Source organism: Chaetodon trifascialis, chromosome 4 (assembly GCF_039877785.1).
Source record: "Chaetodon trifascialis isolate fChaTrf1 chromosome 4, fChaTrf1.hap1, whole genome shotgun sequence".
In the NCBI taxonomy this organism is placed as follows: domain Eukaryota; kingdom Metazoa; phylum Chordata; class Actinopteri; order Chaetodontiformes; family Chaetodontidae; genus Chaetodon; species Chaetodon trifascialis.
The window spans coordinates 16,503,713-16,530,300 of record NC_092059.1 but is presented as its reverse complement, the minus strand read 5'-3'; the positions used below and the strand labels follow the sequence as shown (position 1 = coordinate 16,530,300).

The 26,588-nt window shown below is 43.0% G+C and overlaps 1 protein-coding gene across 7 annotated transcripts in view; it reads left to right on the top strand.

The window, feature by feature from the left end:
• Positions 1 to 26,588, top strand: part of ptprsa (protein tyrosine phosphatase receptor type Sa) — a 232,078-nt gene that overhangs the window by 23,979 nt on the left and 181,511 nt on the right. For all 7 annotated transcript variants that reach the window (XM_070960507.1, XM_070960506.1, XM_070960509.1 and 4 more), the window contains exon 2: positions 18,099 to 18,195. The gene's annotated coding sequence lies outside the window, so the exon portion shown is untranslated. The remainder of the gene's footprint in view (positions 1 to 18,098; positions 18,196 to 26,588) is intronic.

Sequence of the window (26,588 nt, the reverse complement as noted above, 5' to 3'; positions counted from 1 at the left end):
AGTTACTTCCAAGAATAATCGTGGGTTATGTGTGGCTATTGCTGACCGTAGGTTAAAAGCGAAGCAGGGACAAAAGTTTGCCATTTTAACCAAAATAATTCTGAGTACAGCACTCTGGTATTTTCAATATAAGAGCTGAGAATTTAGTCTGTAAAAGCCTTGTTGTGAATAGTGCCAATTATATTTTAATAAACAATTTAAGTTACTTCATTTCTTTGCTGTTCATCATTTTGAACCAGCATATGTCTCAGTTTTCAAATGGTAAAAAAAATCAATTTCCACAGAATAGAATAATACTATGCAATATTATGAGTATTGTGTAGCAGTATTGAGCTGGTGAACGTTTAAGAAATGTTAAAAAAGAAGACGTTCATTTTTTGACATAAATAGTGTGAGGCAGTTAAACAAAGGTAATGAATGTTGTATTTGTGCAGTCCTTTTGAGCGTACAATATTGATTACTGCAGTTTCCTAATCACAACCACCGTGGCTTGTTAGGAGAAATGTTCCAGGAAGCCAAGATTATCAAGATTACTGTTAACTTTTGTATATTCATATGCAGAAAGTAATTAATTTGGTCTTCAAATTTATTTTTGGTGTTGAAAAGCTTTTTTTTTTTGTATGACAAGCCACACTATAACTGCAAGATTAAATGGCATAGTGATTCAGTATTCTCCACTGTGGATAATCCCTGAAACAGTCATTCAAGCGGAAGCCTTTCAAGTGGCTCACTCTGCATTTTGGAGTATTTGGTGGGCCTCTTGCCCGAGTTAAATACCTTGTTCCTCCACTGATCTTTTTGCCTGGTATTAGTGGGGCCAGCGTATTAACTTGATTGAAATGTGGCGGCCGGTACGAGAGGTCAAAAGCAGGGGTTAACAGCCATTGTGATTAAGGCTCATTCTCACCCAGCGTGCCTCTACATAAGAATCACAGCAGCGTATCCTATCAGGTATGAGGTGGCAAGTATGCAAAATGCTTAAGCAGCCTCTTCTCTACTGTGACTCAGACTGCAAATTGGTTCAGCTCTCAAACACAACTGAATCAGTGAAACGAGAGGGGAGGGGGGACATCGGCGCACTCAGACATTGACACACATATTCAAAAGCAGACAAAAAAAGCATTTGCACACACACGGGCACACCTAGCTCACACTCAAGGTCAGGCAGTATTGGTAAATGGGAAGATAAAAGCGGAGCATCACATGTAGCCATGGAGTCGTAGAGATAATATCACATTCAGCGCTGCATGAAACACTAACGCACCTATATACTTAGGCTATGTATTTATTTATAATTGTGCTTTTTTGTATGAGAGTCTGTCTTCTTTTCCTGATATTGAGACAAATTGCGGCGTGGCCATGAAAGCTACTCTGCTGCTTTTTATCTGTTGGCATTTGATGTACGACATCTTTGTAAGGGCTACAGTCGAATGCAATCACGGGAGGGAGGCCATCCTTCAGAAAATATTGACTGTTGGACAGTGAGCGCCTATGTGTGTGTGTGTGTGTGTGTGTGTGTGTGTGTGTGTGTGTGTGTGTGTGTGTGTGTGTGTGTGTGTGTGTGTGTGTATGTGTGTGTGTATTAGGAGGGTTGCTTTAGAGAGAAATTGCAAAAGCCTTTGTGTGTGCCTTTGTGTGTGTTGTGCTTGTCTATCTATGTACTAATGGAGAAATAGGAGGAGAGAGCCATCCAGAGGGCAAAGGTCACTTGTCTTGTAAATGGGGGAAAGGAAATTCCATTTTCCTCGATATGTTGCTTCCAAACACACCCTCTCACCTGACTGTGTTTTCCCTTGCTCTTGATAGGCTACACTTACACATATATGAGGAGCTCCCAAGCTCTGAAAGTTGCATCTCACTTGCTGCAGTCGTATCCTTCGTCAAGGCTCTCTACTGCTAACCATGCCAGCTTTTATTCTCCTTTAGACATACTGTAATCATGACTATATATATTTACGTTTATATGAGCACATATTTATGCTTGTGCAGACTATTGTCGTTAAAAAAAGATGGAGGAACGCCTGGTCGGATATAGACCCGGCCAACTTTTATTTTCATGCATGCTGATACTAAACTGATTCTCAAGTGTCATGCTTAATCTATTGTTGGTTAATCTAGTAAAGGTTGATCTTATGCTAAAAGAATTAGTGTTTGGCTAATGAGAGGTTCTCTTGGTTTGCCACAGTGCAACATGTTAACGGAAAGTTTGTACATTCATACTTTGTCACCTCCTTGCTTGTGCCAGCGTTGGACTTTTACAATTAATTACTTGTCAGTTAGATCTTATGATTTGGTAACTGCATTTAGAGATTTGTCCTTACAAGAAAAACAATAGCATTGCCCATTTGTTCAAATGCCCACTACCACATGTTGCCTCTGGTGGCCATATCGGTCTGAGGGAAATGTGGAAGGACGGTGATGTTGAAGCAGAGCAAGAAACATTCATATGAAACATTAGGAATGACAACAAACCATATCATCTTGTTGATAGGGGCATCACATCAGGTAACATTCATATTTTATTTTGAAAGGCAAGACAAATGTTAGATTTTGTCTTTTAATTTGGAGAAGATTCTGTTTTTTTTTTTGTTAATAATTCAAGATGGCATCAAAGGCATCTTGTTATGTGGGGACAGATTGTTTTAATATGTTGGAATGCAAAGCCAATAAAGCTCCTGCAGTCACAAAGGTATCAATTCAAACACATTGAGCCACCACCTGCACACAGCAGGTAAATGGCTAAAATTCAAATGTTAAATGTTTATTAATGGTTCAGGGGAGAGTTAGGAGGCTACACAGCCACTAATGTTCCTCCATCAACAGTATGTCCTCTCAAAGTCTCCCTGTGCTAAACAGTGAAGCTTCACCTGCTGTCTCATTGTAAATTTATCAGGAACGTCAGCAAATCGCCAAACAGTGAAATTCCGAGGCGCAGTAAGGATACACATGGTGCTCACGGCTGGGGCCCGACCATGGCCAAGAGGCAAATACGGTTAAACTGGAGAGGAAAGACAGTTGCATTTTCTAAAATGAAGCCTCAGACAGCTGGTGTAAGTTTATCCTACAAAGACACATTCACTAGCTAACACACACCCATCTGTGCTATGAGCTTTCTGTTTGAATGACAGTAATTATCGTTTCAGTCTTGACGTGGAGACACCAACACTCTTGATGTCTTTGTTTAAACCGAAGTAAGAGCCGTGCCTCCATTGCCCACACAAATGTGATTCGAGTTACACTGCAGAACGCATTTGTGGGGCTAGATATGCATTTTATTTTGTGTGTGTGTGTGTGTGTGTGTGTGTGTGTGTAATGTCAACATTAATGAGAGAGAGCTCCCTGGTAGATTACAATAAGGAATACTTCCCTTTTTGGAATGCTTGTATAAATTTTGGCAAATTGGCACCATGCGGAATTAGCTATTAGCAGTTCCTCTTTGCATTGTATTCATTTTATACTGAAGAAGCAGTAACCTTTTTCTATGATTTCTAAGATTTCTGGACATTTCTTAGCGATGGACATCAGAGAAAATGATGTCCTTAGAAAATGTAAGTCACATTGTGTGTCATGTCTGTGTGTTTAGATTTTCTGTCTGGTTATAGAACAAACGTTTTGCCCAAAAAAGATTGAAATAATCCCCAGGTTGTTGAAATCACACTTAACCTCAAATTCCAAACCAGATATCAGGTCCATCCATCTGGTGTCTCTGGAGGAAGGTTAGAGGAGGGCTGGACAGCGATTCAAGGTCACACCTCAGGATGCTGTATTTGAGCTCTGGCTGAAAACATGTTTTTGCACTGTGCCCAATAGTATGTCATGTAGTGACTCTGCCTCGCTCAAACCATGTGAGCATGTCAGGGAAAAAGAATCAAGGTCTTGCCCTTTTTAACCATGTTCCTCTGCTCTGGGGTAACAGCCCCTGGGGTAGATAATAATGGAGTAATCCTCTTATCTGTTGCTGCTTCCCTCACCCTCACAGATCATTTTTCTTCTGCTCTAGTGTATCATTCCATTCTGAGCAGGCACAGTGCTGAATGTTTTCCCATTTGAGTTTTGTGCACAGTTTGGCTCAGTTCAGATTACACTGGTGAAATGTAATGAAAATGAGAACTTACACAAGCATGTCAGAAAGAAAAATCGAATGGTACTGATACTGTACCGCACCAAAAGCAGCAGGGTTGTCCCCCTAGTGATTTAATTGATCATTTAATTGATCAAATTAGTGAGAGAAGAAACTCTCAGTATCCTTTTCATGCAAGCCAACTGAAAAATAAAATAATCCTAGCCAGGTTCACTGTAAGGGAAGAATGATATTTAGCTGATTATGCCACTGATAACGTACAGCATTTTTTTTTTTTTTTTTATTAAAATCATAAAAGAAACTCGCTGGCAAACACACACACACACACACACACACACACACACACACACACACACACACACACACTCCCTCACTGACAATAAACCCTGCAAAGCTACACACATTGGCACACATATTGGCGCCTCCGTCCAGGCATGTTGGACATGGTGTGTGAAAGATGCCCTGCTGGGTGGTTGGTTACGAAGACTATTTCTGTACTCGCACTCAGACAGAGAGACAAGCAGGATGTGAAGGATATGAACTCTCACCACACTGTGCTAAATAGCACCAATGGGCACAAACCATACCTAACATTAGCATGCTCCTTTCTAAAGCTGTCATGCCTTTGGGGCTCCAATCTGCAGCTACTGAAAGGTCATATGAGACCCATGAGTACACGTGCTAGTCCTTAATAGCAGATGCATAGGATTTTAATTTCATCACTGTTGCATATGAAAATGGATAACAGGTTTTTATCCTGTTTTTTTTTTTCAGAAGGACAAGTTAGCGTGAATGCACTTTTTCAGCAATACCTTTTTACAGACAGGTCAAATGCTGTGTACAGATTTGTTTAATGGTGCACTAAATGACTGCTGTTTAGGCAAGTATGTGTATTTCACACGCACTTTCAGTGCTTCAGTACTTTTATTATAACAAAAGAAGTCTTTGCAATTGTTGCCTTGGCTGCTCATTATTTCATATTATTGCTGTTTGTTTAACTTCTTGTCCCTTGCACTTCACAGCTTTGTACCATGTTGAAGAAAGTATGGTGCAATTGCTATTGATTCGTGTTATTGTGTACATATCATGAACACACAATGCTATTATTTTCTCTTTATCTTTTAGCTATGATTTTTCACTGCTACTATTACTACTCTTTGTTCAACCAAGAGGTGCTGAGTGAATCTCCATTAGCCAGCTGACTATGAGATACATGCGGCAGACACTTATTCACTCTACATGCAAACATGTGTTTATATTACCCCACTGTGATGATGGGCTGTAAAGGAAACTACCCCAGTGTGATGATAGCTTTCAGCTGAATAACAACACCAGCTCTACGTTTTCTTCTGTATGTTTCTAAGTGTGTGCATCTGTGAAAAGTCGCTGAAGAGGCCTGTCTCTGAGGGCCTCCTTCACTCTAAATCCAACAGATTCTGACAGGTGCTAACTAATTCTGTTCAGATGAACACATGTGAGGAGATGGGGAATTGCAGTTCCGCAGATGGATTATGAACTGGATTGCTGTTGGCACTGGAGCAATATCTCACTGTCAGGGGTAGGACAAACATTTTATCCCAAAGGCATTGTTGCGTAAAGCCTCAAATTTGCTTGAAACTCTGCCAAAAACAAAAACAAAAACAAAAAAAGGTTATTAGCCAAACTGACTACTGTGAATGCTCACTGGATTTTGCAGAGCTACAGCACTTCAGAGTCCAAGGTTTTGGTTTGTTCACGTTGGCTTTCACTTCCGAATTGCAAAAGTTGAGTTAGCAATTGAGTCAACCTTGGCATTTATTTGATCATGTGATGACTCATATTTCCCGCCCCAAAGGACTCTGTTGTAAAAGTGTCACCAGCAGAGTCTCAATGTCTCGGCTATGAAACGGATGCGTAAAACTTCCAAACTGACAGGGAAGATGTGGAATTTTGGATCTCTTTATGCCAGAGCACAGGATTTTCATATCATACCCACAATGCTTTTCGCTTCTCACCAGCACTTCCTGGTTGTACATAGACAGGGTGTGATATCCTATCACATAATAGAATCTAATAGAGGTGGGAGACAGGGGGACATAGGGAGATGTATTGGTTGTTGGAGGTGGAAGAGTGGGGCCCATTTGTCAAGCTGTTATCAGTAGCATCCTGGAATTTGTCAGAGTCAATAACAAGACTGCTGTGCATTGACAGACAAGCCTCTTACATACAGTGAAACTGTTTTGTTTTTTTTCAGACATCAATGGCTATGCATCAGCTCTCTGTATATTATGACTTGTTTTGGCAGGGATTGTGGAGACCTAGGGCGAACACCAGGAACAGGAGTGGAATACCAACTAAGTGTGGTCTGGATGCATAGATAACAAGAGAGTTTAGACACAACAGCCCCTTCTTTTTTCAGTGTTTGAAGAACCAATATTGAATTTGGAGATAATGTGGCGAAGATGAAACACTGGCTGATCAGACAGCCATTAGCTGTATCCTGCCGCTACTCGTTTTAAGTGGTTTCTCGCTCTCCGCTCCTCTCACATATGCTCTTTTAAGTATATTCTTATTGAATGTTGGGAGATACAAATCTTTAAATAGAAATGTGGGTGTAGGAAGGGCAAGTGTGGAGGAGGGGTGCAAAGAAAAACAAGTTGATCTTTGATGTCTGTGTTTTACTTAACCCTCTGAAAGAACTCTTGATGAGATTCCAGGATCGATAACTCTCAAGAGAGTACAAAAGATCAAAAATGGGCCCTATTTTCACTTCCACTTTTTTTCTTGCTATTCCCGATCCTCTCGATGGCTCTCCCATTTCGGTGCGCCTGTGCACCCAAAGGACTACATGCCTCTGCTCATTGGCTGCAGTTGCATTTTCAACCCTGCCCGGCAGCAGCTTCCATAACATAATGATTACTGTTTGAAAAAAGGGCCTCCTGGGGATGGGAAGGCAAAGCTACGGTTAAAAAATGATGTTCTCACACAATTATGTGAGGACAGTATAGGATTCCCCCAACCTCCTCTTATCTGCATCGCTTGGTCAAGTGACGAAAAGAAGGAGAAAACTGCTCACTGTTACCTGCAGCTTCAAAGTTGTGGTTGGAGTCTGCATGGTGTGCCAAGTATCACAGGTGTGTCCTGCGATCGATGACCTGACTACCAGAGAGCTGGGATCAATGATGCCCCCCCCCCCCCCCCCGTTCACACTGCAGGCTCCTCTTGTTTTCTCATGTGCTAAAGCCCTATTTTTCCTTTGCTTAGCCTAGGTAGTGAGATTAGTCATGGCATAATTTAAGGCAGACAGATGGAGACAGATAAGTACTTGCTAAGTTTTATATATTTATTTATCCAATGCAGAATGACCACAAATACCTTTTTTTCTGCCTGCCAAATTTTCAAGGGCTGCTCATGAACATGTGGTGATGGGCTTAAAAAATATAAAGAGCCTGGCCTTCTCTTCAATTTGATCCTTTATTACTGGGTCGGGCAAACATGGCACAGCAAGAGCTAATTTCCACCAGTTTCGAGGGCAATCGGCTCTCTGCGTCTTTAAATCCCTGCAAGGAAGGAGGATTGCCCTTAAATAGTGGCTAATACGGCGGTGCCTGTTGTGTCGAAGAGGCAGAGATCACAGCTGCATGCTGCCCTTTAAGAGTTAGCATGCAAGTATGTCATTATGGGCAGGTATCAACTGGGTTGAACACGCTCCTCAGATAAGTTACTAAAGGGGTATAAATTACTGTTATTACCTGATGTTTGACCATGTGAAATGTTCAAACAAATTGAAATTGTTCAGGCTGTACTGCCAGTAGCGCTCCACTTCTAAACTTCTAAGATCTTGTCTGAATGACATTTGCAGGGTTGCACTTCTAAGAAGACAGTTGGGGCAAACTCGGGAGCTTCTAATTCCCTCTCTGTCTCTGGTCTTTTGGCGAGCAGAGAGCTCCAGAGAGAGAGGTTGTGGGAACATCATCTCTCTGCTCTGTCCAAATTCTGCTACCAGGCACAGTTGGATAAAGAGGCCACCGGTGCAGCCTCCAGTGTTTCAAGTCTGATTAATCTTCTGATTAGGTTAATCCAGCAGCGCTTCAATGGAGGGAAGTCCCCATTTTTCCTGTCTTTCTCCTTCAGGCTCTCTTATCTTTTAGGTTAAAGGTGTTGCTCTTCATGACATGCCTCACCTTACTTCAAAATGTTTAAAGTAGACTTAACATCAGGCTTGTGTTTCCTCTGCTGGATTTATTTAATTTCATTGTAGCCTCCCCAAGACAAATACTTTCTGTGTTCGATTGAGGCTCTGCTTATTGTTTAAAGGGACAAAAGCTAATGAAAGTCGGGTAGAGGAGAATTCTTTCCTTCGTGCCAGTAGGAGATACAATAGGAGCCCTTTTCTGATTTATCACCAGAGTTGGTGCAATGAATAGAAGATGTTAATGAAGGTCAAATGACAAAACGCTCTCTCTGTGTTCATAGTAATGTTGGTTCTACACACACGAACCGACACAACTAATTTAGCCCACTGCTGCTTCATGATTGGAGGACATTTACTTCATACAGTGTCTCCTGTTCTACTGAATCATGTTTTTTTGTGAAGAGTTCCCACATAATTAGCCTTTTGGTCCATACCCAACTCTAAAATACTTAATAAATAGGATGTGATTGCTGATGTGCAGGCCTCCCAGCCAATCCTCTGGTGTACTTAATAGTCTATTTATTTTCAATAATCAAGCATTAGAGGGTTGTGGTAATCGTGTTTCTCTTGGCATGCTGCCTTTGTTTTTGGAAGGACGAATGAATTTGTTCTGTTTGTTAATTGATTGAAGTGATTCCAATCACTCAAATTAGAAATGTTGATCAGCAGCTTCAGTTTGATATTGGGTGCTTGTGTTTATTGCCAGTCACTTTAGTTAAGCATGGAATCTGCTGGTGAGTTGAAATGCACACATCTTGCCCCATTGTCTGTGTCAGGGGATGTTAGGGAATATTTTGCAAGTTCAATTATATCACGTCCAACCCTTTTGAAAGCACAAACATCTGTAAAGGTGTTGATGTTCACTGTGATTTAAAAAAAATCCCAGCTCATCTTGGCAGAAGCCAGGTTGAGCACCTCAAATCTAAAATTCTGAGATGTCTCCTTTTCATATGACTACATTGGCTGAACTTTATCAGTGTGTGACTTTGAATAGTAGGAGGGCAGGCTGGTTCAAAATAAAACTGACACATAGTTCAATCATCCTCAAAGTAGAGTCTTTGAAGTTGCACATTTCACATTTAAAGCTTTTTCACTCAGTGACTCTCACAGAGTGAGCAAGCCAGAGTTTGGTGTCTTGACGCTTTGAAACGACACGTAGCTGCGGGTAGAAACACTGTTGTGCTGTGAGATCAAGCCTGTGACCTTTTAGTTACATGATATTCTCCCTAGCATCAAGGCCGCCCTGCTTCCTCTCCGGATGCAGGGCCCAGAGCAACAAGCATCACTACTAAGTACTGCTGTGACACAACTCTAGCTGGATATCGCCCCTTGCAACCACACTGCTTCAAGTTACACTGGGCACCAACCTAAAGGGGCTTAAATTTTTCATTTGTGCTGGAGAACAGAGATCACATCTTGGGAGGATAGCATATCTGTAATTTATTTAAGAACCCCACAGAGGGAGAGTTATTTTGGAGATGGAGAGCTGGAAGGGAAGTATCCATGTGGCATTTTTTGTTCAGCCCAAGGGGCTTGTAGGTAGACTCCACTCAGCAGTGACCTTCTCAGAGATGTGGAGGAGCGCTGAGGATGAACATTCTATTTATGTTGCCATCCTCGGGTAAAAAACTGTTGAGTGCAGACACTATTTCTCTTCCATCCCGAGGAACAATGGATGCATTTGAATAATTGATTTGAAGTTTTGCTAAAACTCTGAATCCATTTACATTTTACCAGAGTAAAATGATTCACCAGCTCTGTCACCCCACAGCTGGTCTCATCTTCAATTCCTCTTCCGTTTGAAGACACACTTCTCTGAAGAGTGTAGTGAAGAGTGCTCGACTTCCCTTGGTCAAACACACGTCACCTTCGCTGGCGTGAAATAAAAGCTTTGTCGCTCTTAATTAAACCAGGCTTGATTAGTGCTGACAGGTGTGGTAGGTGTTCGGTGTACACAAGCAGCTGCAACAAACATGCATGCAACAATCTGCAGTAATTTATTAAAATCACCGTCAAAGCTGCCACTTATCCACGGTGGTGGGTTGAGTGTGTACGTGTGCGAAAGTGGGGTGAACGGTGGGGGTGGGGGCACGGAGGCTGATGGTGGTGGCACGCTATCATGCAGTTCATCCTTAATGAGTGTGGATTAGCGGGGATGATCCGGGCTTTGCAAAACCCCTGGTCCAGGGCTGGTGGAGTTTGTGTGTGTGTGTGTGTGTGTGTGTGTGTGTGTGTGTGTGTGTGTGTGTGTGTGTGTGTGTGTGTGTGTGTGTGTGTGTGTGTGTGTGTGTGTGTGTGTGTGTGTGTGTGTGCATGCAAGTGTGTGCAGTGATGGGAGGTGACGTCATGACACAAGCCAAAGTCAGTTTGGAAATTGTTCCCAGAATTCTCCACAATGGCAGATAACTGTAATAATACATTGGATGACCCGGAGTGTGTGTGTGTGTGTGTGTGTGTGTGTGTGTGTGTGTGTGTGTGTGTGTGGACACCCATCTCATCCTGTCCCCACCAATCACCGTGCAGTGCATCAGCCACCTCCTCCCTCACAGATAAGCATAAGAGCTGATTAATACTTCTCTGCTGTGATTTATTCATTCATTTAATTATTTGCGAGCTGTTGCCTACAAGGGGATAACAAAATATGTTTGTTATACGTTTTTTTTTAACAGTGTAAAGACTGAGCATCTAGATGTGGGAAATGGGAATCAGAGCGTTATGATTATTTCATGATTGGACTGTGCTGTGTTTTTAGATGCTTTGTTAATAATGCTAAACCCTTAAGGCATGAATTTTTGAGTGTGCTACCACTCAGAGCACAAATTATGACACAGCTATGAGAGTGTTTGCAGAAACTTAGAACTTGCGACCGTAACACCACCAGTTGAAATTTGCATGCTGGAAGTTCAGTCACATGCGTGTGGAGCAGCATGCGAATGAGTAAAGCTGCTCTCTCCCTTAGCAACTACCAAGGAGCTTCCCTTGAATTTTGCATTTGAACCAGTGAAGCTGCGCAAAGGCCTGCAGGTAGAGGAGTGTGTGTACTGAGAACTTGCTTGGAAGAAATATGTGTAGCTTTGTGGATATACAGCAGGGCAGTGCTGATAAAGGCATGCATCCTCTGTGATTTTCATCCCTGAATGAGTAAAATTAAAAACCAAAGCTTCACAATAGAGGACTGGCAGGCAGCAGCAGAGACAGGAAATGCCATATCGCACCGGTTCTGAAGCTGTGGCCTCTCTCAATGGAATGATTGATGCCCTACTTTTGGCCACGAGGTCGAGTTAGCAAGTGGACTTTTCAAACACCCCATTGTCTCAGTTTGTTGACAGCCATCTCTCTCCAGCCAATGGTTAATCCGGAGATTTGCAGCAGCCACATAAAGACATTACAGTGATATGTTTGCTGACAGAATGAAATATGGGCCATTGTCACGAAACAGCAAAGCCATTCTTTTACTCAACCCTAGACCTCTCCTGTCACAAACGCACGTGTGCATACACTGCAGTATACGAGATGGAAATCAGATAGCCAGACAACAGTTGTTGTAGCAGCCATAAACATGTGGCCTGGGAGATGATTTATAATAATTAATCCGGCTGTGTCCCGTCCCAACAGCCTCCCATTCTTAACCCCCCACCAATCCACACACAAACACACACACACACACACACACACACGCACACTCACGCACACACTCATAACCTCCCCACCCCCTAGCCAGTCAGGCTTGGGAACACAGCTGTGACCACCTCGGCACCTTTCCAACACGATGTCACCCAACGTCCCTATCCAAGGACATCGGAGGGGATTTAGTCCGTCTATATCTCTCTCTCCCTGTTAAACCCCCGAACCTTCACAATGGAACACGCGCTATACTTAATCATGCCCATCATATCATGAACCATTAACATGAGGGCCTACAATAACATTATTTATGGAGGCGTTAATATTAATATCGACCTGTGTGCTGTCAGGCGAGCTGATTTACTGAGCGCTGGAATGCCGGGCCGTGTCGAGGTGGCAGGTGGACTAATTGAATATCAGTCACAGCGTACAGCATGCCGATAGACACTCGCTCACCACCGGACACACACAAATGACCAACGCGCACATGCAACAAAAACACATACTTACACGCATGACCTCACTCCAAACTTCAGCAAGCCCTTTGAACTTCCTTGTGTGTGCAGGTGTGCACCAGGGAGGTCACCTGATAGACTTTCTAACCACTGTTGCATGGCAGTCATCATGGCTCGGCCTCTGCTGAGAGCATGTTAGCATAATGGAGGCTGTTGTACTTATCTGCACAAAACAGGCTCCGCTAATGAAACTTCAGTCAGAGTGGCTCATTGCTGGAGTGTTTCATCTGTGAATTGTGGCGTTTGAGTGTGTAGAGTTTCTCTGACAGAGCGCAGAGGTGCAGGATTAGTTAGCAGCTGTGGAGAATAATGAGGTTGCAGGACAAAGGCACTCTGGTTGAGTATGGAGTTTGTTTTGAGGGGAACGCTTGGCAATTTCAGTGAATTTGAGGTGCAAAGTACATTAGAGGAAAATCTAAGGTGTTGGATATGATAAGCGCAGGGTTTTTAATTGAGCCAAACTCTTCCTCGTTTTTACAATAAAGCCCTTTTCAGCCATGGAATATGAAACATAACTGGTTTCATCTGTCCGTTCAAGTGGTGCCATTTTGTCATTCAGTCATTGGTGGCTTTTACCGTTCATTCATTCATGGCTACACATTTAAAGAATGAGCTGCACCATATTTGTCCTCTTCCATGTGTGGGTGCGTGTGAGGGAACAGTGGTGAGCTAAAAAAAAGTTATCATAGCGAGGAAGAAGAGTGTTTTATATTCTCTCCTTGGCTGCATCACTCATGGATTATTCTGGAAGCCTTAATGACCGTTGTGACTGCTAGGGATTCTCGCCACCGCTTCTAAAAGTGAAGTGTCATTATTTAATGTTATTTGACGGCCATTTCTGGTGTCTGTTTCACAATATCTGACAGTGCACAAGCAGTGAATGATAGGCTGATAATTCAGGGCTCTTGATTAAATCCTATTAGCTCACACGGGGTATGTAACGAGTTTTTCTGTATATGCATGTATTCATCCACACAGCTGGACTGAATGAGCACTGGAAATAGATGGAGACTGTTATTATTGTAAGAGGGTTTTTAACCTCTGCTGCTCCGGTCACATCACGAGGGAAAAATAATTTTTACTGATGTGATATGAGAAGATCGATTTCCTCAGTACCTTTTAAAATGGTCTCTGTCACAGTGTTTCCTAGTTTGTAGTCTGAGATAATAAATGTATTACAGTGATCTTAGACAGCAGTTCTTAACAACAACAGCTGGTTTAATTCCTTGTATAGCCGGATAGATACGTAATGGTACAAAACAAAGGAAGGGAACAAGCAAGACATGGAGACATTTGGTCATTTGCAGCATTTTGTGGGTGAGAATGCTGCCTGGAGTAGATTGGAATACATTTGAATGACTAAAGGAGGTTATTATCCAATGAATGTCTCATTATTTCTTTCAGAGAGCCCAAAGGGGCCTTGACTGGTGCCTCAGTGCCTTGCTACGTGGCTTTGAATTGAAACAGTAATTTCCATGAGGTCGATTCTCCTTCTTTTACATTAGCATTTTTCGGCATTTAGCCAATGCTGTACAGCAGAACAGCTTAGAGCGAATGATCAGGTAGTGACTTGTTCAAGGACACTATATCAGGAGAGCACACATAGCTGTTGACTTTGTGACTGCTGAAAGACCTATGACACGTATGACATTTGTCTTACATTTCTTCTTATCAGAACGCTCCGGCAGCCTTTTTTGTCATACAGTAAAGGAAGCAAAACCCTGCACTGTTGCAGGGTTCCCGTCAGGAAACTGAGCCTTTGGAATCAGTGTCCACGTCTCTGGAACAACCTGCCAGAGGAGATCAGGCAAGCTAGGTCTGTTTCTTCTTTTAAATCTCTCTAAAAAATGCACTTTTTGACAAATGCGTCCTCTCAAATCCGTTATTCTCCATTTACTTGTTTTTATTGTGTTTTAGTAATTCAGACCTCACTTGTCATTATTACTGTATCAGCTCTACTTTTATTTATTATTCATCTGGTAATTTCTCTTGTTTTTATGTCTTTGTAAAGAGCAAGTGCTATATTATTATTATTATTATTATTATTATTATTATTATTATTATTATTATTATTATTATTATTATTATTAATAATATTCATCGTTCTTTGCACAGTTAAGGTCAGGAAGTTTACACTACTGCGTGATATGAATGAAACTGAAATGGCTTTTTTTTAAGAGTATGTTGAGCAGCGAAGCAAACTGAAACATTACTGCATGACATGAAATTGTGAAACCATTCAAAGGTAAATGGTGTCAGAAGAAATGGAAACAAAAGTTTGTAATTTTCCACCCTAATGTTGTGACAAATCCACTGTGTTGAGTCTTACTTTGCTGATCGCGCTGAAGGTACCTGTCTTTTTAGGAAGTACCATACCTGCTTAATGTTGTGCCATTTTAAAAAGAAAAACAAACAAACAAAAGTTTGATGTGAATTCATGATTGTGTCACCTATAGGCCTCCAGAAGCATCATCTGAGCTCTCTTGTTTCCTCATTTCCCTTGACTTCCCTCCTCTCTTCCTTTTCACTTGTCATTTCCTCTCCCCTCTCTTCCTCTTGGCTCGTTCTTTCTTCTCTTTCCACGTTACCTCCGCCCTTGTCTTCCTCTCCGATCATCCTTACTTCTCCACACAGTTCTTCTTCTTCTCCCCTGATGTCTCTTCTGTCTTTTCCCTTGGCTTGTGTTCACCTGTCATTTCCTCACAGCTTTCCGCTCCTTCAACTTGTCCCTTCCTGACTCCTCCTCCTCCTCTCTCCTCTTGACTTCACTGCTCCTCCCCGTCACTGCCTTCTCTCCTCTCTCTGAACCCATCCTCCTCTCACTGCTGACATCTCTCGTTTCTCTCCCTGAGACGTCCCTTCCTATTGATTACCTCAACTTCACATTTCCACCCTCCTTTCCTCCCACACCTTCTCTTCTTCCCCTTTTCTCTTGTCCTCCTCTGTTTCTTCTGCTCTCCATAAGTGTCGCAACAGTCTTTTTTTAATTGCTTTTGGGCCTATCCATCATTTTATACCTGGAGAACAATGGAGCATGAGGAGGTGGGTGGGGGTGAGGTGAGGACAGGAAGACATCCTGTGCTGCCATGGCAACATTTTTTTTCATTCAAACAGAAAAAAATGTCTTTACTTTTTTCACATCAAGGTACAAACTGTGATGACATTTCATCACCTGAGATTGAAATGTGCTTTTTTTTTTAACTTCTCAAGCAGTTGATGTTTGTACAGGATAGGTCAGCCTTGTGTTTTCTTACTTTTGTGCTTTTATTTTTTTCATGTAAGCTCAGTGAGTTCCCTGTTCTTCTATTCTGAATGTACCCTATGTGGTCACAGTGCTGGAGAGAAAATACATGGTCCCATTTCTGAGCATGCATGTTTTCATTCCCCAATTTGCCATGCACCATGATGCTCGGCCATCTGTCTCAGCACGGTGACTAAATGCAATGCCAATATGTTGCGGGGTCATGAGAAAACAAACCGGAGCTTCTTTCCACATGAGTGGACAAAAGCATAACTTAACCCCAGCTCCACGGCAAAAAAAGAAAAAAAAAACACACACACAGGAGACTGAGTTTGAGCATCACGCTCTCACCTGCGTGTTATTGTGAGGAGATTTCCACCGTCTTAGATGTTGATTCAGGATGAGTTTTAGCTTCCGTGCTGTTCGGCTAACCCTTCATTCCGGCTGATTAATGGCGACTCGCCCAGTCAAGGGAGTGTCTCATGCGACGGAGGAAGCGGTAGTGCAACAGCGTGTGTGCAGTGAATAAGTGCTGTACATTAAACAAATTCCCCCGCGCTCGTCTTGGCAGCCAGGCGTGTGGGAGGAGGAAGTATTGCAGAATCTGCCCCTTTTTTCCTCTCTCTCTTTCACTGACACACACACACACACACACACACACACACACACACACACACACACACACACACACACACACACGCATGCTCATGTGTATTAACAACTGCACATGCCTTTTTTTTTAACAAACCAGTGCTGCTTGTTTTCAAGCCCACCCCATGCAAAATGCTTTACACACTCTCTGGCATTCATACCCTCACCAACACACACATACACACATCCGCTCCCTACTCTCCTCTGTGCTGTAGTGGGTGTATCAGGGGATCCCTCTGCAGCCAGCCTGTTAGTTGACACTGGGGCCAGCCTGACCCCACTGGCCCGTCAGAATAAAGGAGCATGTTGACCGTCGACCGTTGAGGTAATAATGTCCACAGGGAATGCTGGGAGACTGTCTCCAAGCAGTGCCCAGTTCATGAGCCAAAGACAGAGGGGGAGGAGGAGAGGAGTCAATAACATCAGGCCGAGGACAGACAGAAATGTTTCCTTTTGCCTCCTACAGCACAGCATAAAGTTGTCTTATTAACGTCAATTTTTATGGGACTTTTTGAAAAAGCAGCAATTTAGCTTCACATATGGTGAATACTTCTAAATTTAATATGCAAGGAGAAGTTCAATGTCAATGCACAGTCCCACCCAGATGATGTAAACGTGGAGTTTTTAATTACTTAAAGAAGTGGAGCGTTTGACAGTAGCAAGAGTCAGAATAATTTAAGAATCAAAGCATGGAAACATACAGTGAGTCCACATTCTGCCTTGTGGATAATTATATATTACCGACATTGCATTTGCATTTGGTCTGAATTATGTGTCCTCATTACTTGGACTCTACACTATCTGCATAGTAACTTGATGTCAGTATGCAGAACTTGCAGAAATTTTGTATTTTCAACTCCCTTTTTTTCCAACATAAAACTTGGTGCCAAAGTCAAAACTCTGTTGTTTAACACTACCACAACAAGCTATGTGGTGCATTTGGGGAAACTCTTAAAGGAGCCACGGTGTCCATATCAATCGATCATGCCCCTCTCACACAATCCAGCAATAGTATTCATATCGTTATCTAGAAGGAGACTCTGGGCAAAGAGTAATGATGAGCTCCTCTAACCTTTCACAGGAGATAACCTTCCTTAGCTGCACAATTGATGCTTCTTAGGGTGGACTCATGGCCGCCCACAGCGGCACACTTGACTGAGGGTATTGAGCGAAAAAAATCGAGTGAGGCTACAATGCAGTAGACATGGCCTTCAGATGCATGAAAATTCATGGAAGCGCATGTACAATTGCATGCATAATCACACAAAAATGCATGTCGATATACAGTATGCACTCATACTTAAGGAGTTAAAATTCCAAACATAAATGTACACTCAAACATCACGGGTGTACAAGCACATATAATATGGATACATTCCTCCACATTACCCAATGGATCTGTATACAATGTATGGGTAAATATCCAAACATGCATTGACCATGTTCATGTACTTACTCACCCACCCACACACACACACACACACACACACACACACACACACGCACTCACAGATGTGGACCAGGCTCATTAGAGATGTGAAGGAGAAAAAGCCAGGAGGGATTTCATGCAGATTCGCACTCCACCACTCTCAGGCAATCAGCGGCAAGCCTCCTCTTCGCCCGAGAACTGTCGTCCCGTGGTCACAAAGGGCAAAGAGGAGAGAGGGAGAGAGAGAAACTCATCTCAGCATTTGTCGAATTCCTCCACCTACCACTTGAGGAGGCAGTTCATTTAGTAGTCCCTTTCATTAATGTTTCTCTTTCATTTTTCCCCTTTTTCTCCCTCTCCCCCGTTTTCTCTCTACTTTAAAGGTACAAGTGAGCAAGTAACAAGAAGACGACGAAAAGAAGAAGCCGCTGGAGAAGCTGAAGATATGAAGCTAAAGAGGTTTTGAAAAACAACCCAGCGGTAAGCGGGCCCCCATTTTTTTGGCACAGTGCTTATTAGGTGACTCATTTGGTTCACCAGAATGAGTCTCACACCCTGCACAATTACCGGCTTTACAATGTGGGGCACAAATTTATACTTTCTTAATCTTAATCAGTCCATCCCACTGCATTTGTCTTTCCTTCCTTCCTTTCTCCACCTTTCAGTGTTTCTATCTTTGCCGCAGGTTACAGATCTTTGATAGTCACAGTGTGGCCCATGTGAATAGGATATTTTCTATCCATATCCATCTCAAGTTTCGCACCACTGCAAACGACACTTAACAGTCATCAGAAGCAAACCTACATATGCTTCTGTGTTGTTGAATGCAACAATTTCAATGTTGTTTCCTTTTAAGTTCAAATACACCTTTTCACAAAGCGGGACCTCGACAAAGCATCTGATCTGCCTTCAACTCCTGAACTCCTGTTTGTCTAATAAACACATTTTTTGCTGTCACTGATGGCTCTCACACAGTGCACAGATTCTTCAGCTTAGTCTCTACTGAATTCATACACTCTGTACATTTTTGTGCCATCATGTCAACAATGTAGGTCCATAAAGCTGCATAAACATTTACTGAAGTTTGGTTGAATGATGGCAGTGCGGGTCCAGTCCTTATTTTTTCCATCCTAATGATCACCACAATATGACACATCTTAAACTGTCATCTTCCTCCATGTATTTCTGCGCTCCTGGTGCTAAACTCATCCATATTGACAGCAGAGCTGAGGCTGAAAGAGAGCTATCATCTACCTGTCACAGCGAGCTGGCACTGAGGAGCTCCCCCTGTACTTCTGCAGCTCTTTCATTCAACAAACCTCATCGCTGGTTTTCAGACCTGGAAGCTGTCACGTATCACTTTAGAAGAGTTATGTACTCAGCCTACTGACTTTTTACGAGTTCATTCCCATTCACTCCTCTCCATGTTGGTGCATTCCACAAAGTGCTGAATTCATTTTTAAAAGGTCTCCACATGTATTGCCTTTGGAATTAATTATTTTTTTGCAACATTTGGCATCCTCTTGAGATTGGAAGTCTTGTTTGTATTTTGGACTCATCCACAGTGGACGTGTGTGTTGTATGTCTGAATCTCATTCATTCACATATTACACCATCAGGTCAAGTTACAGTCTCCTGGTTGTATGTCAAAATGTCTTCCTCTCTATAGCTCCAGTCCAGTGGATGGCTTCATTTCGAGCTGTAAATCTACTGTGGTTGACTCCACTGCTGTTACATACACTGCACACCCCATCCTCATTTCCATATCATCTCTTGATTATTAGTGCTGGCGGCAGAGCGGTAGACATGCAGAGACTGTGGATGAGTGGAAGCTAATGGGTGTCAGTGCGGGTGCAGGTCCAGATGTCCTCTTGCCGTGTGCCGGGGGTGGCCTGCTTCTCGTCACCTCTCCACCGGAGGCCACCAGCCTCACATTAACAGCTGTATTTGGCATATTGGGCCACAATGACAGTGAAGCCTCAGTGACCTGCTTCATTTGACTGCAGAAATGGCGGAGAGGCGAGATAGCACATCTGGACCCCCCACCATGGGCTCAACAAGCTGGAAACTGAAAAAGCACAGAGGGAAGACCATGTATATTAGATCCACTGACGGGTTTTACTGCCTGACTGTGTGTCATTTCTACATCAGCAAAGGCATTTCAGAGAATATGCAAAATCTGTTCTCTGTAAATGTGTTAATATATCATTGATTTATTCACCTGAATCCAACGTTTCACATTAACACATAAAGCACCACTTTTTTCTTTAAAAAAACGCTGGTCAGCTTTTCATGGCATGTCTTGTCGAGGTCAGATAGCTCTTCTCTCAAGTCACATGCCAGTTATGTTAGTTTAAAACACCACTAGTACACAACAAGTGGCACATTTCACACTTTCACTCATCTAAATCAACTATAACCTTGCAGTTTAGCTTAGCTGAGTTTCTTGACATATGCATTACAAAGTATTGAGGTGCTTGCGATCTGGCTTCACAAAAGCTTAAAAGTAAATGGTTGCATATTAAAGGAATATTATATTATTGTTAACATATATTCTATTTAATAACAAATAGAAATGCACATTGTTTATTAAAAAGGAAAAGTGACATGATTAGACACAAAGGAATGAGGATGTTGCCCATTACAAAGTCAGTTATGCCCTCAATAACACCAGCACATTCTTTCATGCCTGACATGTTGATAGTCTAACTGCCTGCAGATACAACACACGTTCACACATCTCTGAAAAATGTGATCATTTCCTGACTGTTATTCTAGAAACCAGGACAACAATTCTGTGGAGCCGCCTCATGTCTTTTACATACCAAACCCCACCATCAAGCCTCCAGTGAGAATACCTTCAGTGGCGCACTGATAAAAGGTCATCAGTGTTAAATTGCACCTCAGCAGGTGTAATTTGCAAGTTGTGTAAGAGGTGTAAAAGTGAGACTCTGGGGCTGAAAATGCACCTAATTGAACAAACTATCATTGACTTTGTTTGGTGTTGTTTATCCCAGCTAGGGAGAAGAGTGTTTTTAAGGATGGCAGTTTAACTCATTGCAGCATTTGTAGCTGAGTGTACCTGACTTGGCCAAATCCCTAAGACCTTTGCACCTGAATGAAGAGCAGCAGCAACTGTTGGCTGAGCTTTAAAGACAGTTTCTAAGGAAAAGAGAGCAGTGGCTTTTAAGTGGCTCCTAGGATGTTAGCAGCACAATTAAACAAAGCTCCGCTAATCTTTACAGCTGGCGTCAAGAGGCACTGTGTTCGCAGAGCGGTGTTATCCGTAGCGTGGCACGGGGAGTCTGACAGGCTGGATAATGTGCCCTGCGAGCTGCCACCACACTCATCACAGCAGTGCCTTCACTGCACACTTACAGTACTAGCAACAACCCTAATATACATCATAAAGAGAGAAGACAAAGAACACGGCAAAGAATTTGCATTATTCAATTATACACGCTCCAGTTATTTGCAGCGGCATTTAAAGAAATGTAAATTGACCTCAAGTTTGGAGGTAATGAATTTGATTATGCCAGTGCATGTAATTTCATGGTATTTGGGAATGAAAGATGTTTTGCTCATTACACTTTCTTCACAGTGATGGTGGAGAGCCATGCAGTGTGATGCATTTTAAAGGTCCCCTTTTTGTTTTATGTTTGTATCATTATGACACAATTTTCTATTTCGCTTCCTTGGAGCTTGGAACACATCCAAGTTTAATTTCTGTCATTGCTCGTTCAGTGCGGCTGAACCATCAAACCGGACAACATGTTACATTGCATTGGAACTCATATTTACATACCACCCGAGTGCCTGCCCCTGGACACACGCAAAACTTCAGCAAAGTAGTTAGCAAACTATCCTGCTAAACTTTGGGGAAGCTGATGGATGAAAATAAACAACCTGCTGATGTGTCCTAACATAAAAGACTTGGATATATATATTTTAGGGTGGGGTGGAGAGATGCTATCTTGGGTCTATTAATGCAGTCATCGCTGTGTTGCTCCAGGCCATAGGGCCTAATCCAGAGAAGTGAGAGTGAATGGGACTGTGGCTCGGCCTTGCCAGACCTACTTAGGTTCTGGTTGAGAGCACAGTGCTGTGTGGGCGAATCTATTCTGTCCTGAGCAGGGCACAGCATAAACATTGCCCAGGGAACGCAGGCAGGCAGGCATGCAGGCAGTCAAGCGGACAAGAGCAAAACTATAAGGATGGTTGCCTTTAATTTCCTTTCTACTGACTCCCCTCAACTGTCCAGGGCCTCAGAGTGAGAGAGGGTAAAGAGAGAACAGAGTGTACGTGTCTGGAAATTACCTGTAGAAGCTATCCTTTTTCTGGGGCTTCACCAAAGTATGTACACACACACACACACACACACACACACACACACACACACACACACACACACACACACACACACACACACACACACACACACACACACTCCATCACACTCTTTCACAGTGAATCTGCCCCGATCCAGCCAGTTGACGGCTGTGAAGCAATGACTTGCTCGCTCTCTTACTGTCTTTAAGTGATCTGTGTTTGCTCCATGGCACTCTGGCGCTCTGACCTCCTGACCCTGCGTGTAAACAGAGCAGCACCGCTCCCCCATCCACTACCCACCGCCACCACCCCCCACCCTCCACTACCAAATAAGGAAGACGGAGCCACTGAGAGCCAGCAAGTCGGTCAGCCAGCCCACTGAGGAGGCCATTAGTGAGCCAGCAAGCCAGCGGAGAGGTTGGTAGAAAACCACCTCTGGCATCACTCATCACTCCCGGCCTCTCTGGCTTCACCAGCCTCTCCGCAGCGAAGGAATGCACGCGCACACTCACGCCATGTGCACAAACACTCGCTGAAAGGCACGCTTCTGTCTGCACAACACGTGCACGGTGACCCGAATGCGTTAAAGGCACTCAAATGCACACACATACAGTACGCCTTATACAATGACACGCATTGAAAGGCACACGTGCTTGAACGTACACACCGTGAAAGACACACATGCACACGCAACACATTAAAAATCACTCAGAGGCACATGTGCACACAAAAGACATATTCACAGGACACGACACATGCACACAGCATGTACACAGAGCAATGATATATTACTGCATAAAAAACACCCCTACACTAAACAGAAATTATACACTGGGTTGTTTCAGCAAATTCCTTTAAACATTCAAAGATGTGTTTCAAACTTTGCTGAAAGATGAATTGATATGATGCTATACCATTACAGTACTTATCTGTCAGTAAAGGTGCTTATTATCACACTAAAAACAAGCCAGCACAGATGGTATTGAACATAATAAGGCAATGAGATGTTGTGGCTGCTACTGAAAATATATTTTTACATCATCATCAAACACCATTTTTGCTTAATGTTTCCATTTAGTCCATTTTTGATCAAACATTTATACCAGTGTCTTGCAATGGTGGAAAAACATCTTATTCAGCAATTAGACATACTAATTGATTACATATTAGACTGGTGAAACTGTTTTCGTTACGTTAACACCCCTTTCACCCATCAAATAGATTAATAAAACCTAATTTACTTACATACATCAGTTATTGACATGACTGTTTGATATACAGTGTGTCATAAAAGGCAAACACTGTACTAACCCCACATATGATACACACCACTGGAGATCAGATGAAACCTTTTCTCGTTTACAACATTCACAGTTAAACTAACTGGCTGCTCAGTCCAGTAATGCCAACTTAGAAAATGTAACGTACCGTGCAAGCAGCCAACGGCCTCCATATAAAACACTTGTCAGTTTAACAGGATTTGCAGGACATACAGTTAAACACAAAACACTCCTCCTATGTCTGTGTTTTTTGTCTGCCTCTGCCCTCGCTCTTTCTTCTGAAATTCTTTGGTTTATTTAGCTGCGCTCTTTCACCTGCCTCCAAATGTCAGCTGAGTTCAACAGAGCTGGAGGGAAAACACTCTCAGAGAGAAAGCCTTATTGAGAGCGAGCCGGTGAAAAGAAATGTATGAGAGTTGAAGGAGAACAAGAGGCCGCAGTAAGTGAGCCTTTGGTAGCAGAAAAGTTATACTGACTCTATTGCATTATGCAAACAAATCACACTCCATAATTTAGACATTTATCTGATGCTGTCTCCACAAAGGCCATTGTTCGACTTGTTAAGTGGGACTCTTATCATACATCCTGCCAGGACGCATTCAATGACAGACTGGATGCACAATAATGGGATTTTGCTCGCGTTGCTCCGAGCTTCAAAGGCATACAAAGTGGTCAGGCTGACTCTGAGGAGTGAGTGATTGAAAACACAACACCAGTCGCTCACCTGGTGGAGCATGCATACATTGAGGCTGTGGCCTTACTACAGCGGCCTGGGTGCCTTTGCTACCTGTTGTCTCCTCTCTCTCACCCCCTCTCCTGTCACTGTTTCCTGCACTCCAAGAAAGCCCTAAAAAAACCCACAGGTCACTTTGAAATAGTGTGAAATAGATTGCCCAAACATTGTTTCAATTGCTGTTCATCAAAAAGTGTGTCAGAGGGTAAGATTTGGACTCTGCAGCTGCCCACGCATCCTGAAGCTGAAGCTCAGCAAGACAGTAAACCCCCGTGTTGCCTGAGCTCTACACATGTGTGCTTCACAGAGAATTGCGTGAAACAAGGCTTCTCGAGAGCTCAAACGTTCAAAACATACAGAGAGAGCTGACAGATTTATTCTCGATCCAGCAGCATGTAATGCATTCCCATCCCCGCCCCTCCCAGTACACCCACTGAGCTCCCATCTCCATTCTCAAACTCCTGTCTATCGCAGTGCTCACTTGTGTATCAAGGTAATGAATTCATAATCTCTCTCAAGCTCTTTGTAGATCTCTATCGTGGTGGGAGATAAGAGGGAGCATCGTTGCACTCTAATAGCCGTCACTCTGCCTGCGCTCCTGCTGTGTGTGTGTGTGTTTGTGTGTACAGTATGTGTGTGTGTGTTAAGCAAATTACCCATCACCACAAAAACCCCAGCACACTATCCCCCGTTTTGGCTTCCGGGGAGAAAGAAAATATAGGAGCCCAGAGCACAGTCACTTATCAGCTAACTGTTCAAGCTCCATGTCCACTAAAGGCAGCAAATCTCAGAGAGAAGAGCGTTCAGCACCAAGAGCTGGTCCGCTTTCTTTCTTCTTTCTTTCTTTCTTTCTTTCTTTCTTTCTTTCTTTCTTTCTTTCTTTCTTTCTTTCTTTCTTTCTTTCTTTCTTTCTTTCTTTCAGTGTCTTGTTTGCACTAAAATGCCACATAGCTGACAAACACTTCAACCACAGGGGGAGTAAATATCTGAGAGGGCGAGGCATGCTCAGAGTAACTAAACTTGCGACAGGGGCTCGGCTCTCGAAGGCCGTCGACTGCAGGGTGCGCGTTTTTAATTGTGTTTTCAGTGGGGTGATGAAATGTCCTCCGTTTGAGCACGAGCTGGCAGTAAGTGGGCTGTCGCCTCTGGGGACAGAGTGAGCGATGGTCTGCTGCTATCAGAGGTGATTGTGCCTCAACCCCTTGGGGTGACAGATGAACAGAGGGGAGCAGGGAGACAATAAGGAAAGAAGCCACAGTCTTTTTTTAACCGTCTCACATGGAGTTAAAAACAGGGCAGAGGGCAAGCAAGAATTGCAAGCATGCATGTAAATCTGAACAAACTTTGGCAGTGTTGACAGGTTTGTAACATTCTGCTCTTTTGTTGACTTTTGGTTTGTGCACTTCCTGTTTCTGTAAATGGAAACAGTTATATGTTGAAGGAAAACCCACCAGAACTTAACTCACTTACACTTTTTTTGTTCACAAAATACAGTTTGCTGACCTTTTAATGGTGGCTGGGTTAGGGTTAGGGTTATGTCACTACATAAGAACTGTGAAAGCTGCTGTGTTCAAAATGCAATTTGTTTTTCTTTGCTGTGTCGTTGGGCATTCATATCATATTAGGTTGAGTTTCGTAACTCCACATCATTAAAATCAGGTCAACTAACTGTATTGCATACATAATTCAGTAGTACTTGTGTATAATTTGATATACATACTTCTCTAAGGATTTGCTTTTTTCTCACGTGGCACTGTTTTCTGCTGGACAACAGTGACAAGCAGACATTGCGGAGAGGATCACCTTCGCTTGGAGGCATAACAGCTGACAGAAGGAGGCCAGTAGTTTCAACAAGGTTCACTGGTCGTTTGGAGCATCTTCACACAGTACATTTTGTAACACGATTTGGTAACAAGACGCAAACGATTAAAAGCTCTCCCTGGAGCACCACATCTTCCGCTCTCTGAATTTACATGGCGTCTATGAACACTCCAAAGGAAAACAGAAAGTGGAGAGGGCGAGCAGGGGAAGAGAGCTCCTAGTGTGGAGGAGTCTCATTATTCTGTTATGGATTGCACATGTCAGGCGGTAAGTGCTCTTTTTATCCTTCCAAAGCACTAGCCTCGGCCACTGAGCGCATTTCCCTACCCGAGTGAAATTTACCATGTTAAGGCTCACGCCACCAGGGGAATGGCGGCGAGTGCTCTGGGTAGCCGCTAAGATTTACCGGCCTGATTAAATAAGGGGCTGTAGTGTGAATAAGAGGCCAAGGGAGAAATCTACGTAACATAAACACATGTTTTTACTCACCAGTTAAATTGATTAGACCCCCCTCCACCACACACCCTCCACCACACACACACACACACACACACACACACACACACACACACACACACACACACACACACACACCCCGTTACACCTCTTTATGGAGTGTTACATGTCACAGTGGGTTTTAAACAAAGAGCAGAGAGAGGGCAGTGGTGGATAGCTTGTGGCTCAGGATGGCTTTCTGCCAAAATGGGTCT